The 18293-nt window shown below is 39.0% G+C and overlaps 1 pseudogene; it reads right to left on the bottom strand.

The window, feature by feature from the left end:
- Positions 1–817: 817 nt before the first annotated feature.
- Mterf1-ps3 (mitochondrial transcription termination factor 1, pseudogene 3) lies at positions 818–3606 on the bottom strand (annotated as a pseudogene).
- Between the last annotated feature and the right edge of the window lie 14687 nt (positions 3607–18293).

The raw sequence follows: 18293 nt of genomic DNA, 5'->3' as shown, positions 1-18293 counted from the left end.
AATTGAAGGAGAGAAGAAACTCCTGAAAGTTTTTTTCTGATCTCCACACATGTGTTATTAAAGGCACACATAGGCAGCACTTGCTGGAGTGGGTTATAAAAAAAATTCATGAAATAGGGAGTGGGAGGCTTGGGAGCTTGTTCTGAGAGCTGGAGGGGAGAAATGGAGGCTAAAATAAACATATTTTATTGTATATATGTATGAATTTATCAAGAATAAAGAAAATATTAAAACATGTTTTCATTAGTGTATTCTCTTAAGACATATCCATACTAGAAACAATGCAGAATTGGGGTTTTCATGAATTAGACTAAATGTAATTTAAACTGTGAAAATGTATTGAAGAGTAGTACAAGTAAAAATTAATTTAGTAGAGTTGCAAATCTTACAAACCAATTTTAGTTGAATTCTTGATTATGGATATTCTAAGTATGCTGCTAAGTTTACATGATATCAAAAACATCAAACATATCAACCATTTTGTGTAATGCTCAGTTTACCCAAAATTCTGTATTTAACTTAAATTCAATTGTTGATATCATGTTTCATTTATCAAAAAGGTTTAAGCAATTTTGAACTTATAACTACAATGAAATTTTCTCCTTTGCGGCATGATTACATTTTGCTATATCTATTGTAGTGCTTACTTGACAGAAGATGTATTATCTTCATATTATCAGGTCATGTTTTTCTTTTTTTTTTTAGTCTTATATATTTTTAAATATTTATTTAAAAAATTAATCTCTCCTGTTTGAAAAGTCCAAACTGGAACCAGCACTCTACTTGTCAGATTCCTTGGGACTCCACCTGCACTGGCCTATCCACTTAATCTCTTCAGTTTAGCTTCATATCGTCTCTGACTCCAGGACAGCAGAGCAATGCTTGAGGTGCTCACGTCATATCCAGCATGTGCCAACTCTCTGATGCGAGTTTTTAAAGTATGTATACTCGAGTCTAATACCCTTGGATTTTCAAGTATTTGTGAAGTACTGATTTTCTCTTCTAGGAGGCAGTCTATTTTATCATTGAACTTTTTCTCTGACAAGAAGATCATATTCAGATAGCTTAGGACAAACTTCTGTACCTCCTCCTCAGGGCATCCGAGAGAGAGCAGCCTCTTTTTGATGTTTGTGTAGTTTCTTTTGGTACAGTCCTAGGAAAGGTAAGATTCTAGCTCCTGGACCACATACCAGAAGCAGCAGGTCCTCTTTGTCTAAGTTGAACGGTGTCTGTAAAAATTCAATGTTAATTTTCACACGTTTGGTGCTCTGAATTAAGATGGAAGGATTTTTACAAATTACCTTCCTGACAAAAATTTGTGGGAATGTTGTGGCGTAAGGATGTGCTGGTCTCCTGCAAATCTTCAACCATTTGTTTATTCAAATTCAGACTGTTGGAGAAGGTCCTGGGAGCACTGGTCAACAGTCGGCAGAGGCACTTATGAGTCAACCCAACAGAGCAGAGGAACTTTATGTTATTCTCTAAGTTTAGGTTGTTATTAGACCGAAAGAAGGATTCAGGAGAACACTCCAAAATATTTACAATTTCAAGGTCTGATGCCATAATCTCTCTCCACAGATCCCACCGTTTTGAAAGACTTTCAAGAGTGCGTGTTATGGCTCGTGGATATCTTGATATGATGCTACCAATCACTTTGTCACTTGCTCTTTGAATAGAAGGAACATCTTCAGCTCCTGCTCATTCGTAAAACTCCAGGCTGTCCTCTGCCATGTCGAGATCAACTGCCATTGATGAGTAGGTCCCCATTTTCCAAAGACTCCCCGTCTTTACTGTTACATTCCACACTAAAGGGCCCGAATGAAATCGACTTGAGGAAAACTTCTGCTGAATATTGGGGCACCCACCTCTTAAATCAAAGAGGAAGGTCTTTCTCACACTCTATATCCAGGGTTGTTTCCCTTTGTGCTTTCTTTATTGCTTCTATTTCCATTTTTAATTCCTTCACCTGTTTATTTATGTTTTCCTGGATTTCTTTCAGGGATTTTTGCGATTCCTCTCTGTAGGCTTCTACTAGTTTATTTATGTTTTCCTGGATTTCTTTCAGGGATTTTTGCGATTCCTCTCTGTAGGCTTCTACTTGTTCTCCAAGGGGGTTCTTCACGTCTTTCTTGAAGTCCTCCAGCATCATGATCAAATATGATTTTGAAATTAGATCTTGGTTTTCTGGTGTGTTTGGATATTCAGTGTTTCCTTTGGTGGAAGAATTGGCCTCCCATGATGCCATGTAGTCTTGGTTTCTCTTGCTTGGGTTCCTGCGCTTGCCTCTCGCCATCAGGTTTTCTCTGGTGTTACCTTGTTCTGCTATTTCTGACAGTGGGTAGACCGTCCTATAGGCCTGTGTGTCAGGAGTGCTGTAGACCTGTTTTCCTGTTTTCTTTCAGCCAGTTATGGGAACACAGTGTTCTGCTTTCGGGCCTGTAGTCTTTCCTGTCTACTGGTCTTCAGCTGTTCCTCTGGGCCTGTGTCCTGAGTCCACCAGGCAAGTCGCTTGGAGCAGAAAAGTTGGTCTGACCTGTGGTCCCGTGGCTCAAGTTGCTCGTGGGAGTCTGCTTTTGAGCTCTCCCTAAGGGCGGCAACCAGGAGGACCTGCACGGCCTTTTCCGGGAGCCCCCAGGCACCAGGGTCCCAGATGGCCTTAGGTGTTTTCCTCTAGAGTCAGAAATGTGGGCAGAGTGTAGTCTCTTCTGGCTTCCCAGGTGTGTCTGCCCCTCTGAAGGTTTAGCTCTCCCTCCCACGGGATTTGGGTGCAGAGAACTGTTGACTGGGTCCCTTCAGGTCTGGGCGGTCCTTTCTCACACTCTAGATGGTTCTTGGTGCCATAATCATGGGATAGTCCAAAGCTTTTCAAGTCCTGCCATCTTTTCCTGCCACGACTTCTCAGGTCATGTTTTTCTTACTACTTGATTGTCACATTGACTGGATGTGGAATCAACTAAGAGACTCACCCCTGGATGTGTCTATGCAGGTATTTCCAGAAAGGATTAACTGAGGGGGATGACTCTTGTGTTAGGCAGTACCTCCCTGTAGCAGCCTAGAAATAAAGAGATGGGAAGGAAATCAGATGCTACCTTTGCAGTCTGCCATCTTGAGGGCATCTACCCTCATGCTGCCAAAGCTACCATGCTTCATAGGCATCAGAACATCAGCCTTCCAACACTGGAGAAGAATAGAAGGTTTCAGGGAGTCCTCCAGATATTCAGTGCCAGAATGGCCCTGGAGAGTCATCCAGATGTGTGTAGTGAGCCGCGATAAAATTCTAAGTCTCTAGTAATAGTAGTAGTGTTGGACCTCTTAGTTGCTATCATGCAAGCCAACCCAAACACCCACTTTGTAAAATATTAATTTTTTACGGAATTTTTAACTGATTGATATAGTGATTAGTAATGCTTTGTTTTTTTATTCTATCAAACTCATGGACGTCTTTCTTCTACTTTCACTATTTAAACTTATGTTGTACAGATACTTGATTGAAAAATCCTTAAATTAAATTGATCATTTCACTCAATTACTAAGAAACAAAGATGTTTATATTATATCAAATTCCGTTTGATCCCTATCCTGTTCATGCTGACTACATACCATCATGTTAACAAGGAGTCAATGCTTTACACACACAAAAAAAAATATAAGTACTTATCTGAGGATGAGCAGTGATCCCTACTGAGGCTCTAGCTAAAGCCTCAGCCCCACTTCAGCTCCTGTCAGGATCCATACTACAAAACAAACAGGACCCACTGTATGAAACAAATTAAGATCCAAGTATAAAGATACCTTGATTGCTTTATACAAAAACAAAATAAAGGAACCATTCCCCATGTTAAGAAAATGCCTGTGACAAATACCCAAAAGAAACGATTTAAAAAGAAGAAAGAACTGTTTGGGCTCTCGGTTTCATAGGCTGCATAGTAGACATCAGGGGCTGACCGGAAGAAATCAGTACAGATGGCAGCCAGGAAACAGAGAGGGTTGCCAAACTGGGCTTCTACCTGTTTGTCCTTTTCCTGCTTCACAGTAGTATCCTGTATGTGATGACATGCATGTTCAGGCAGCTCTCCTTAGTTTGGTCAGTCCTTTCACACATTCTCAGAAGTGTACACTATTCTCTGAAGACATTTCTTTCCAACCAAATTAACCATTTTGACCTAAGTGTTAATACTGGAAAAAAACCTCATAACCATCATGGCATGGTAAACTTGAAAATAAGAAGTAGCTCTAATTACTATCTTTGCGTTATGATCTTGATTTTCTTGTGGAATTTTTGAGCACGAGTGTTAGTGTGATATGATCCAAGGTGAAGTTACACTGCTTAGATCAGCAGTTCCTGACCTTCTCAGTGCTGTGACCATTTTATACAGTTCCTCAAGATACAGTGAGCCCTAACCATATAATTATTTTCATTGCTACTTTATAACTGGAATTTGGCTACTTTATGAAGTGTGATGTAAATATATGCCATGCAGGATATTTGATATTTGAGCTGAAGGAGTTCATGACCCATAAGTTGAGAACCACTGACTTTGATGGAAAGATCAATTTTTATCAAAAAAGAATTAAAATTCAGTCCAAATTGAACAATGCTCACAGCTCTAACTGTAAAATCTTTGAAGGCATTTTTAGCAGCTTAAAGGATGAATTGGAGTGTTTGGGTTTTATCTAAACAATTGATATATTTAATTAGAATATGTATCACATCAAAAGGAAAACAATGGCTGGATGTAGCTCATTGGTAGGGAATTTGGGTTGCATGATCAAGGTGTTAGGATAAACTCGACCAACTTCAAAGAGAGCAGCAAGCAACTTAACTTTAAATTAAGTTTTCTTAGTATACCAAATACTTTTATAAAAACTATAATTTTGATGATATCGTCAATTTTCTGTAAAAAGTGTTTATTGTTATATGTCTTAGTTTGGATTTTATTGCTTTGAATAGACACCATGAGCAAAGTACTGTTATAGAGGTAAACTTTAACTGGGGATAGGTTACAGTTCAGAGGATTAGTCCATTATCAGCATGGCTGGAAACATGGGCAGAGTACAGACAGGCATGCTGCTGACTAAGGAGCTCATAGATCTACATCTTGATTCAAAGGCAGGAGGAGGACACTGTGTACCACAGTGGGTAGAACTTTAGCATAGAAGACCTCAAAGTTGGCAGCCACAGTGACACACTTCCTCCAACAAGGCCATATGTACTCTAACAAGGCCACACCTTCTAATAGTGCTACTACTCCATGTGGACCAAACATTCAAACATGAGTCTAGTCTATGGGGACCAAATCTATACAAACCACCACACCACAAAATTATTTTTTTTCTATATCTCTCTTTCTTTTCTTGTTCCCCCTTTTAAAGAAGGAGTGAAGCATTCACATTTTGACCATCCGTCTTGAGTTTCATTTGTTCTAGGCATCTAGGGTAATTCAAGCATTTGGGCTAATAGCCACTTATCAGTGAGTACATACCATGTATGTCTTTCTGTGATTGGGTTAGCTCACTCAGGATGATATTTTCCAGTTCCAACCATTTGCCTACGAATTTCATAAAGCCGTTGTTTTTGATAGCTGAGTAATACTCCACTGTGTAGATGTACCACATTTTCTGTATCCATTCCTCTGTTGAACGGCATCTGGGTTCTTTCCAGCTTCTGGCTATTATAAATAAGGCTGCTATGAACATAGTGGAGCACGTGTCTTTTTTATATGTTGGGGCATCTTTTGGGTATATGCCCAAGAGAGGTATAGCTGGATCCTCAGGCAGTTCAATTTCCAATTTTCTGAGGAACTTCCAGACTGATTTCCAGAATGGTTGTACCAGTCTGCAATCCCACCAACAATGGAGGAGTGTTCCTCTTTCTCCGCATCCTCGCCAGCATCTGCTGTCACCTGAGTTTTTGATCTTAGGCATTCTGACTGGTGCGAGGTGAAATCTCAGGGTTGTTTTGATTTGCATTTCCCTTATGACTAAAGATGTTGAACATTTCTTTAGGTGTTTCTCGGCCATTCGGCATTCCTCAGCTGTGAATTCTTTGTTTAGCTCTGAACCCCATTTTTCTTTCTTTCTTTTTTTTTATTAACTTGAGTATTTCTTATATACATTTCGAGTGTTAATCCCTTTCCCGGTTTCCGGGCAAACATCCCCCTCCCCCCTCCCCTTCCTTATGGGTGTCCCCCTCCCAACCCTCCCCAAATACCGCCCTCCCCCCAACAGTCTAGTTCACTGGGGGTTCAGTCTTAGCAGGACCCAGGGCTTCCCCTTCCACTGGTGTTCTTACTAGGATATTAATTGCTATCTATGAGGTCAGAGTCCAGGGTCAGTCCATGTATAGTCTTTAGGTATTGGCTTAGTCCCTGGAAGCTCTGGTTGCTTGGCATTGTTGTACATATGGGGTCTCGAGCCCCTTCAAGCTCTTCCAGTTCTTTCTCTGATTCCTTCAACGGGGATCCTATTCTCAGTTCAGTGGTTTGCTGCTGGCATTCGCCTCTGTACTTGCTGTATTCTGGCTGTGTCTCTCAGGAGCGATCTACATCCGGCTCCTGTAGGTCTGCACTTCTTTGCTTCATCCATCTTGTCTAATTGGGTGGCTGTATATGTATGGGCCACATGTGGGGCAGGCTCTGAATGAGTGTTCCTTCAGTCTCTGTTTTAATCTTTGCCTCTCTCTTCCCTGCCAAGGATATTCTTGTTCCCCTTTTAAAGAAGGAGTGAAGCATTCACATTTTGATCATCCGTCTTGAGTTTCATTTGTTCTAGGCATCTAGGGTAATTCAAGCATTTGGGCTAATAGCCACTTATCAGTGAGTGCATACCATGTATGTCTTTCTGTGATTGGGTTAGCTCACTCAGGATGATATTTTCCAGTTCCAACCATTTGCCTACGAAATTCATAAAGTCATTGTTTTTGATAGCTGAGTAATATTCCATTGTGTAGATGTACCACATTTTCTGTATCCATTCCTCTGTTGAAGGGCATCTGGGTTCTTTCCAGCTTCTGGCTATTATAAATAAGGCTGCTATGAACTTAGTGGAGCACGTGTCTTTTTTATATGTTGGGGCATCTTTTGGGTATATGCCCAAGAGAGGTATAGCTGGATCCTCAGGCAGTTCAATTTCCAATTTTCTGAGGAACCTCCAGACTGATTTCCAGAATGGTTGTACCAGTCTGCAATCCCACCAACAATGGAGGAGTGTTCCTCTTTCTCCGCATCCTCGCCAGCATCTGCTGTCACCTGAGTTTTTGATCTTAGGCATTCTGACTGGTGCGAGGTGAAATCTCAGGGTTGTTTTGATTTGCATTTCCCTTATGACTAAAGATGTTGAACATTTCTTTAGGTGTTTCTCGGCCATTCGGCATTCCTCAGCTGTGAATTCTTTGTTTAGCTCTGAACCCCATTTTTCTTTCTTTCTTTTTTTTTTATTAACTTGAGTATTTCTTATATACATTTCGAGTGTTATTCCCTTTCCCGGTTTCCGGGCAAACATCCCCCTCCCCCCTCCCCTTCCTTATGGGTGTCCCCCTCCCAACCCTCCCCAAATACCGCCCTCCCCCCAACAGTCTAGTTCACTGGGGGTTCAGTCTTAGCAGGACCCAGGGCTTCCCCTTCCACTGGTGTTCTTACTAGGATATTAATTGCTATCTATGAGGTCAGAGTCCAGGGTCAGTCCATGTATAGTCTTTAGGTATTGGCTTAGTCCCTGGAAGCTCTGGTTGCTTGGCATTGTTGTACATATGGGGTCTCGAGCCCCTTCAAGCTCTTCCAGTTCTTTCTCTGATTCCTTCAACGGGGATCCTATTCTCAGTTCAGTGGTTTGCTGCTGGCATTCGCCTCTGTACTTGCTGTATTCTGGCTGTGTCTCTCAGGAGCGATCTACATCCGGCTCCTGTCGGTCTGCACTTCTTTGCTTCATCCATCTTGTCTAATTGGGTGGCTGTATATGTATGAGCCACATGTGGGGCATGCTCTGAATGGGTGTTCCTTCAGTCTCTGTTTTAATCTTTGCCTCTCTCTTCCCTGCCAAGGATATTCTTGTTCCCCTTTTAAAGAAGGAGTGAAGCATTCACATTTTGATCATCCGTCTTGAGTTTCATTTGTTCTAGGCATCTAGGGTAATTCAAGCATTTGGGCTAATAGCCACTTATCAGTGAGTGCATACCATGTATGTCTTTCTGTGATTGGGTTAGCTCACTCAGGATGATATTTTCCAGTTCCAACCATTTGCCTACGAATTTCATAAAGCCGTTGTTTTTGATAGCTGAGTAATACTCCACTGTGTAGATGTACCACATTTTCTGTATCCATTCCTCTGTTGAACGGCATCTGGGTTCTTTCCAGCTTCTGGCTATTATAAATAAGGCTGCTATGAACATAGTGGAGCACCTGTCTTTTTTATATGTTGGGGCATCTTTTGGGTATATGCCCAAGAGAGGTATAGCTGGATCCTCAGGCAGTTCAATTTCCAATTTTCTGAGGAACTTCCAGACTGATTTCCAGAATGGTTGTACCAGTCTGCAATCCCACCAACAATGGAGGAGTGTTCCTCTTTCTCCGCATCCTCGCCAGCATCTGCTGTCACCTGAGTTTTTGATCTTAGGCATTCTGACTGGTGCGAGGTGAAATCTCAGGGTTGTTTTGATTTGCATTTCCCTTATGACTAAAGATGTTGAACATTTCTTTAGGTGTTTCTCGGCCATTCGGCATTCCTCAGCTGTGAATTCTTTGTTTAGCTCTGAACCCCATTTTTTTCTTTCTTTTTTTTTTATTAACTTGAGTATTTCTTATATACATTTCGAGTGTTAATCCCTTTCCCGGTTTCCGGGCAAACATCCCCCTCCCCCTTCCCCTTCCTTATGGGTGTTCCCCTCCCAACCCTCCCCCCATTACCGCCCTCCCCCCAACAGTCTAGTTCACTGGGGGTTCAGTCTTAGCAGGACCCAGGGCTTCCCCTTCCACTGGTGTTCTTACTAGGATATTAATTGCTATCTATGAGGTCAGAGTCCAGGGTCAGTCCATGTATAGTCTTTAGGTATTGGCTTAGTCCCTGGAAGCTCTGGTTGCTTGGCATTGTTGTACATAATGGGGTCTCGAGTCCCTTCAAGCTCTTCCAGTTCTTTCTCTGATTCCTTCAACGGGGATCCTATTCTCAGTTCAGTGGTTTGCTGCTGGCATTCGCCTCTGTACTTGCTGTATTCTGGCTGTGTCTCTCAGGAGCGATCTACATCCGGCTCCTGTAGGTCTGCACTTCTTTGCTTCATCCATCTTGTCTAATTGGGTGGCTGTATATGTATGGGCCACATGTGGGGCAGGCTCTGAATGGGTGTTCCTTCAGTCTCTGTTTTAATCTTTGCCTCTCTCTTCCCTGCCAAGGATATTCTTGTTCCCCTTTTAAAGAAGGAGTGAAGCATTCACATTTTGATCATCCGTCTTGAGTTTCATTTGTTCTAGGCATCTAGGGTAATTCAAGCATTTGGGCTAATAGCCACTTATCAGTGAGTGCATACCATGTATGTCTTTCTGTGATTGGGTTAGCTCACTCAGGATGATATTTTCCAGTTCCAACCATTTGCCTACGAATTTCATAAAGCCGTTGTTTTTGATAGCTGAGTAATACTCCACTGTGTAGATGTACCACATTTTCTGTATCCATTCCTCTGTTGAACGGCATCTGGGTTCTTTCCAGCTTCTGGCTATTATAAATAAGGCTGCTATGAACATAGTGGAGCACCTGTCTTTTTTATATGTTGGGGCATCTTTTGGGTATATGCCCAAGAGAGGTATAGCTGGATCCTCAGGCAGTTCAATTTCCAATTTTCTGAGGAACTTCCAGACTGATTTCCAGAATGGTTGTACCAGTCTGCAATCCCACCAACAATGGAGGAGTGTTCCTCTTTCTCCGCATCCTCGCCAGCATCTGCTGTCACCTGAGTTTTTGATCTTAGGCATTCTGACTGGTGCGAGGTGAAATCTCAGGGTTGTTTTGATTTGCATTTCCCTTATGACTAAAGATGTTGAACATTTCTTTAGGTGTTTCTCGGCCATTCGGCATTCCTCAGCTGTGAATTCTTTGTTTAGCTCTGAACCCCATTTTTTTCTTTCTTTTTTTTTATTAACTTGAGTATTTCTTATATACATTTCGAGTGTTAATCCCTTTCCCGGTTTCCGGGCAAACATCCCCCTCCCCCTTCCCCTTCCTTATGGGTGTTCCCCTCCCAACCCTCCCCCCATTACCGCCCTCCCCCCAACAGTCTAGTTCACTGGGGGTTCAGTCTTAGCAGGACCCAGGGCTTCCCCTTCCACTGGTGTTCTTACTAGGATATTAATTGCTATCTATGAGGTCAGAGTCCAGGGTCAGTCCATGTATAGTCTTTAGGTATTGGCTTAGTCCCTGGAAGCTCTGGTTGCTTGGCATTGTTGTACATAATGGGGTCTCGAGTCCCTTCAAGCTCTTCCAGTTCTTTCTCTGATTCCTTCAACGGGGATCCTATTCTCAGTTCAGTGGTTTGCTGCTGGCATTCGCCTCTGTACTTGCTGTATTCTGGCTGTGTCTCTCAGGAGCGATCTACATCCGGCTCCTGTAGGTCTGCACTTCTTTGCTTCATCCATCTTGTCTAATTGGGTGGCTGTATATGTATGGGCCACATGTGGGGCAGGCTCTGAATGGGTGTTCCTTCAGTCTCTGTTTTAATCTTTGCCTCTCTCTTCCCTGCCAAGGATATTCTTGTTCCCCTTTTAAAGAAGGAGTGAAGCATTCACATTTTGATCATCCGTCTTGAGTTTCATTTGTTCTAGGCATCTAGGGTAATTCAAGCATTTGGGCTAATAGCCACTTATCAGTGAGTGCATACCATGTATGTCTTTCTGTGATTGGGTTAGCTCACTCAGGATGATATTTTCCAGTTCCAACCATTTGCCTACGAATTTCATAAAGCCGTTGTTTTTGATAGCTGAGTAATACTCCACTGTGTAGATGTACCACATTTTCTGTATCCATTCCTCTGTTGAACGGCATCTGGGTTCTTTCCAGCTTCTGGCTATTATAAATAAGGCTGCTATGAACATAGTGGAGCACCTGTCTTTTTTATATGTTGGGGCATCTTTTGGGTATATGCCCAAGAGAGGTATAGCTGGATCCTCAGGCAGTTCAATTTCCAATTTTCTGAGGAACTTCCAGACTGATTTCCAGAATGTTTGTACCAGTCTGCAATCCCACCAACAATGGAGGAGTGTTCCTCTTTCTCTGCATCCTCGCCAGCATCTGCTGTCACCTGAGTTTTTGATCTTAGGCATTCTGACTGGTGTGAGGTGAAATCTCAGGGTTGTTTTGATTTGCATTTCCCTTATGACTAAAGATGTTGAACATTTCTTTAGGTGTTTCTCGGCCATTCGGCATTCCTCAGCTGTGAATTCTTTGTTTAATTCTGAACCCCATTTTTAATAGGGTTATTTGTCTCCCTGCAGTCTAACTTCTTGAATTCTTTTGTATATTTTGGATATAAGGCCTCTATCTGTTGTAGGATTGGTAAAGATCTTTTCCCAATCTATTGGTTGCCGTTTTGTCCTAACCACAGTGTCCTTTCCCTTACAGAAGCTTTGCAGTTTTATGAGATCCCATTTGTGGATTCTTGATCTTAGAGCATAAGCCATTGGTGTTTTGTTCAGGGAATTTTTTCCAGTGCCCATGTGTTCCAGATGCTTCCCTAGTTTTTCTTCTATTAGTTTGAGTGTATCTGGTTTGATGTGGAGGTCCTTGATCCACTTGGACTTAAGCTTTGTACAGGGTGATAAGCATAGATCGATCTGCATTCTTCTACATGTTGACCTCCAGTTGAACCAACAAAATTATTAAGAAAGTGTTCTAATGATAAATGGTTCAAAGCATTTTAAAATGTAGGAACCTCTTTACCATATCAAGTACCTATTTATAATTTATAAATCTACATTTAGTATATGATTATGTGTAAGATTAACTTACTATATAAAATATGTTAGTGAAAAATAGAAAAGTAAGGAGAAAAAGCCTAGTAGTTCATAACTTTAATCCTAGCACAGGGAGGCACAGATAAGTGGATTCTGTGAGGTTGAAGCCAGCCTAGACTAGATAGCAAGTTCTAGGCCAGCCACAGGAAAAAAAATAGCAAGAATTTGTCTCAAAAAAAGTAGAAAAAGTTTTGCAAAATTACTATAATTTTAGAATCCATATAAGACATTTAAAGTCAAATTCATAATCTTTAAATAATATTAATATACATCAAGAAAGAATAAGGTAAAGAAATAATACCTGAAAGAAAACTTCAGTATGAGAAAAAAGTTTGTAACATAAACAATAAATAATACTTTTAAATTACTTACAGAAATCTAGAAGAGCATTTATCTTAAATTTTAGCAAAACACCACTAAAATGGAAAAACTAAGATCAACTTAAATACTAAATCCGATATAAAAATAATGTCCTTGGTTGTTAACATTTTATTATATAAGTAGAATTTATTAATTTCTAAGAAATATATTCTATAATTTATCAAAGTATATAAAAATAAAATAACAATATTGAAAGATAACTTTTTATCTTTAGATTAAATTAGAAAATTCAATGTGACTTGAAAGAATTGTAAAGACTGCAGATAAGAAAATATAAATATCACATGCTTATACTTATAGAGACAATATACTTACAGTGTATATATTTAATGTACATACATAAGAAGTCTGGTGGACTTCTTGCCTCCTTGCACCTGTTGTTTAGAAATGTCCTATGAGATAAAATGTTCCATAGTGGAGGGAAGTTTCTTAAGATGCTGAATATAAAGAAAGCTAAGCATTCTATCTTTTAGGGAAGACAGAATATATATGCTGTCTCTTTTAGACTGGGGAACTTAAGCTTCTTAAAACTCAGAGAAAAAAAAAACATCAGAATCTGCAGAAATTCCTTGAAAATGTCTAGGTGTTTAGGCTCTTCCGTCCACAAGTTCACATGAACTGTACGGAGTGACAACATGATACTCTGAATTGCCTACAAGAGTCCTCTCAGTCAAGGTGGCCTAGAAGAAACACAACAGCCAAGTTGATTGAAAGAGACTTGTACCAACCGATCTGCCCAGAAGAGACATTCAAGAGTCCGTCAAGCTGCCGGAAAGTTGTGGAATGAGTTTCAGGATCCAAGCTTTCATGAGTTGTGACCCATGCGGTTGTGGGGTTTTGGTGATTGCAGATGTCTTTGAGTCAGTTCTGTTTCAGGAAGTAACCCCTCAACCATACTCTGCAAGTAGCCCCAACAAACTCAATGATTAACAGAGTTGAACTTTTGTGGCAACATTACTTTGGTGTGCCATCAGTTTCCTATCTGAAGTGATCAGATATTCCTTCTCATCTTCTCAGAAAATAGTTTTATGAAACTCCTTATATATCTATGAAGTTATGTAATATGGCAGGCCAAATTCCAAGATTGTGTTTACAACTGCAAATTGTAAACATTCTCTTAAAGTCAAAACAGCTTCTATGATAAAAATTAGGACTTAGAGAAATCAGTGAACAAATTATATCATTGAAAGATGGGAAGCATAAAAATCAAAAGCATGAGATTAATTTTTCTCCCTGATACACTTATTTTATGCTTAAATATATATTAGACAATTAGTGTAGAAATATTACCAACAGATTAAACTTCTATTGGGTTGCTTAGAAAATCAATATAGAGAGTACAATACTTTTCCTATAATCAAGAAGTAAATGGAAAAGACTCCATTTACAACACTGTAAAATTCCACTTAATATAAATAAATTTTATAAAAGTCTATGAGACCTTTCCTCCAAATCTATCTTGCTCATTCATAATAAGACCATGAAGAAAGAATGACCAAATACATTATAGCTTCTGTCCCTTATATCTATGCATTTTTGGAATTTTACATGCTCTCTTTCATTGGATGTTCATATCTTTATGAATTGTACAACAAATATATAAACACATGAAATCTATATTTTGCAAGATACAAGTAACATGACCCAAGTATAAGTAAAATTCGTGGGAACTTAGCACATTATTGTGGCTCCACAGTTACCCATAGAAAAGCAAGCACTTTCTAGTTTGAAATGGGAAATTGAAATCGCACTGTTCAGGTGCTCAAATACAATTAACATACAACTACAGCAATATATAGGGAGCAAAAATACACAAGATTGCCAAGGTGCATCAAAATTCAAATAGATATGAGCTTGCCCAAGAGAATGTTGGTGGGACAAAAAACAAAACAAAAAAAAATAAACAAACAAAAACAAAATAGAAAAGCATAGACTACAAGACTTTCCAGTTTACTATATACAGTCTTAGTTATCCTGAGAAGCAGGTGCCAACTTATATGTGATAACAACCACATTTTCATCTATTCAACAAGTTCCCACCTAAAAAAACTAAAACTTCTCTCCATCCCATGTCATTCTTCCGTTGTGGCTTCACCTAAGACAATAGAATGTAATTAGATTGCTCATTGTGGTAATGTACAAGTTACTGATAGTCTAACTCATAGAAGTAAGGCTGTGACATGCCCTATCGATGTTTATGTCTAGTCAAATGTTTTTACATTTTCTGTACACATAAGTAAACCAAGACATATAGAGTAATTACTGACTTGGTAAACAGTATGAGATCAACTATAATAGTTACAGTTTCATTGCTCTGCCCAACTACCTGGCAAGAAGCAATTTAAGTTAGTTTACACTTTAAAGAAACTATCATCTGCATCAAGACACAGACAGTGGGAAGGACTCTGCCTAGGAAATCTTAAATTTAACTATCAATGGAATACATACATATATATATATATATATATATATATATGTGTGTGTGTGTGTATGTGTGTGTACATATACACACATATGTATGTATATCTATCTATATAACAACATATTGATACATATATTGACACATTTTCATTAAGTCACTTTATTTGAGTTCCATTTGCATATAAATTTGATGCCATTTTAATCTATTTTTGTTTAGACTTTCATATATAGGCAATGTATTTATATCATTTCGATCTCTGCTTCCCTCCTTAATCCTCCAATGTCTTCCCAAACTCCCTTCCATTTAATTATTTTATATATGGTACTGCATTTATGTAGTGTTACTTGTTTATACATGAATTTAGTCCTGATCATTTCAGATTGAATAACATATGAGGAGGTCTCATTTGTAGAGAAAACTAATTCTTTTTTTTCTCTTAGTAGCTATTCATTGTCTAGGGCTAGGGCCATGTGAAATCTCCCCCATCTACACTGGTATGTCAACTGGTGTCTTTACATAAACCTTGTTTAATAAACATGTTGTTGACCTTCCATGGGTGCAGTTTCCTGCCATGTTCCTAACAAAGGGGATGTCATTTTTACTTAGCCTAATGTGCTATAAAAATTGAAGATATCTAGTAAAAGAAGGTTTTTAAATTTCTTAAGATTACATATACATGTGTCTCCACTTTCTCCTTTAACCCTTCCTTTACCCCTCCCAATTCTCCTTCAAATTCAAGGCATCTTTTTTTCACCAATTGTTTCTGTATTCATTCATATAAATATATTATTTTTCTGAATATATATATTCTGAATATATATGGAAACCATGGCTGACCCTGTAAACCTAGCTAATTACTCAGTTCTAGTGAAATAATCATGGATATTAAAGAAGAACCTATAATTAATTTGCTAAGCTACATACTCTTTAAGAGCAGTCTATCGTTATTCGTCCCTTCAGGTCAGTGTAGTCTTCACCTGTCATTAGTGAAACTCCTCTTCATAAGACAGAGACTCCTACTAAAGAAAAGCACAATTAATTAAAATGCAGAGTTGTGGATCACAGTCCCAGTGGATATAGCTGCAGAACATTTCTACACCTAATGTTCAGAGAACAATTCAGGAATGGGGACAGAGAGATTGTAAAAATGATAGGATCAGAGAATTTGCTGTGAGAAGAACTTTTTTCAGTGTGTAGTTTTACCATTAGGTGGCAATACTGTCTCTGTTATTCACAAAAGTAAACCTGGCATCCATCAGTCCACAAGAGTGCATATTTATTTTTATTTGTTTATTTCAGCTTCTGTTCTTTTCTTTTGTCTGACAGTGGGTTTTTGTATAAATCCCAGGCTGGCCTTGAATATAAGATTGGTCTGCTTGCCTCTCCTCCCAAGGGCTGGCATTAGAGTTATGTTCTATTGTGTCTGGATAAAAATCTTTTCTTTGAATGATGTCCCACACAGTGACAGTTGTTAAATAGTTGCTCTAAAATATACAGAAGGGGTTAAGAATTTTAGATACCTAGAATAGTGAAATTATCATGGTTCACTTGATTATACACTTACAGAACACTAAAAACAAATCCTTAGATTGGCATCACGGTATCTTCCTGGCATCTCGGCTATTGAGTTGAAAGTGCAAGGATCAGAGCTCTGGGCCAGTCTGGGCTACATGAGGTCCTCACTCAAAAGGCATAAAAATGCTGGAAAAAAAGTCATGGATTGTAACATTCTGGATAAATTTAATTTTTTAACTCAGCCTATTGTTCAATGTTTTACCTTTACATATTACATGCATTTATTTGTTATTGTGTTTATTGCTTTTTTTTTATATTCCTCACACATTCTTCTGGCAACTAGGCAGCCTATTCAAGACCAAAGACAAACACTGTGCAATACCAATTCAAATTTACATTTCAAGGAGTAGTAATTTTCAATTCTGTGGTGGTTGATTATATTTTTACACAAAATGAGCTTTTTTTCTGAATCAATGTGTGCATGTGAGCACACACACACACACATTTTGTGGACTGTTACAGGCTACATTTTTATTTAATGGCTTCTGAAGTAAAAACAGAGTAACTAATAAGATGTCATGGTTTTCTGATGCTATTAAGAAAAATAAATTGTTTAAATTCACCATGAATATAGAAAAATCTAAGTATGGCTATGTTAATATGAAATTGTGTGGCTGATATTATTAATCAGCATTATTTATAATATTATTAGCACAAACCTATAGGTATAGGTATTTCCTATTTGTGTAGGAAATTCATATCTCAGACATTGGCAGAAACTTGAGCCTTTGTTCTGAGAAGCGGAAACCACCACATTCAACATTATATTTCCTGAGGGTGTTAGAACACTGCCTGGCGTGTGGCAGATACCCAGTGAATGCTGGGGATGAGATACATAGGAGATAGATAGGAGACTCCCATTTTTCCAGTAATGAAGGTATAGAGAATATGTTCTGAAATTCAGAACTAGATTTATAATCCTGGCTGAGATACATATTCACTGTGGACATTAAGCAATATGATGACTTTACTTAATTTTAAACCTTCAGCATTTATTCTTTGTTAACATTGAGATTTCATTTCCTCATAGTCAAGGCTAGAGGAAAGAACGTATGTACCTTCCATGGAAGGTCTAGAGAAATCAAGCTGAAACTAAACTCTAGACTTCGTTTTTGGTGACAAGTACTTCTGGTGCTACAAGATGCTATGCAGGCTACAACTTCAGGTCATTAAATCATTGGTGTTCTTAATTAGGTAAGAACCCTTTGAATTATAATACTAACCTGCCAGGTACAATATGTCCCATTAGTAAAATACTGTCATGCTGCATAAAAGGTAGATATGTTCCATGATTAAACTTGAACCCAACTCTACAAGTAACCATCTACAGCTAATACAGAAAACCTAATCCAAAACCCATGACTGTAGAGATCTAAGGGCCTGCTGCTTAACTGAACTGCCTGAGCAAAAAACCATCTTCCACAGGTTATTCTCAGTCCTATTCAGAGCATCTTTTCCTTCATGAATCCAAAGATCTATGGTTTCACAAGGTGCTGAGAATAAAGAACAGTAGATGGATCAGCACGAAACAAAACTTTTACACTTCTTCCTAAGGCTCAAGAAATGTTTCAGAAGAGGAAACAGAACACGATAGACAGCAAATGGGGAGAGGGGCCTCAAATGTTATCATCTAGGCATGATATGATCATGCCAATCATGAACTCACAACATATGTGACTGCTCAACAGTTAGAAATGAATGAATAGTGGGCTAATGAGCACTGTCACATATATGTGATCTATTGGCATGTTGAACAAAACATGAAGAACCAATGTAGGATAGTGATTTGTAAGGAAGGAGGGCTGTGAGGTACAGTAACATAGAAGTGAATTGGAGGAGGGACAATGCGTTATACAGAAACATGAAACTGGCAAAGATCAAATTTTATTAATTAAAAAAAAAAGAGCGTATGGAGGCACGTG

This window comes from Rattus norvegicus, chromosome 2 (genome assembly GCF_036323735.1).
Source record: "Rattus norvegicus strain BN/NHsdMcwi chromosome 2, GRCr8, whole genome shotgun sequence".
NCBI classification, from domain to species: Eukaryota; Metazoa; Chordata; class Mammalia; order Rodentia; family Muridae; genus Rattus; species Rattus norvegicus.
The sequence above is the reverse complement of the archived record's forward strand: the minus strand, read 5'-3'. Positions and strand labels throughout refer to the sequence as shown.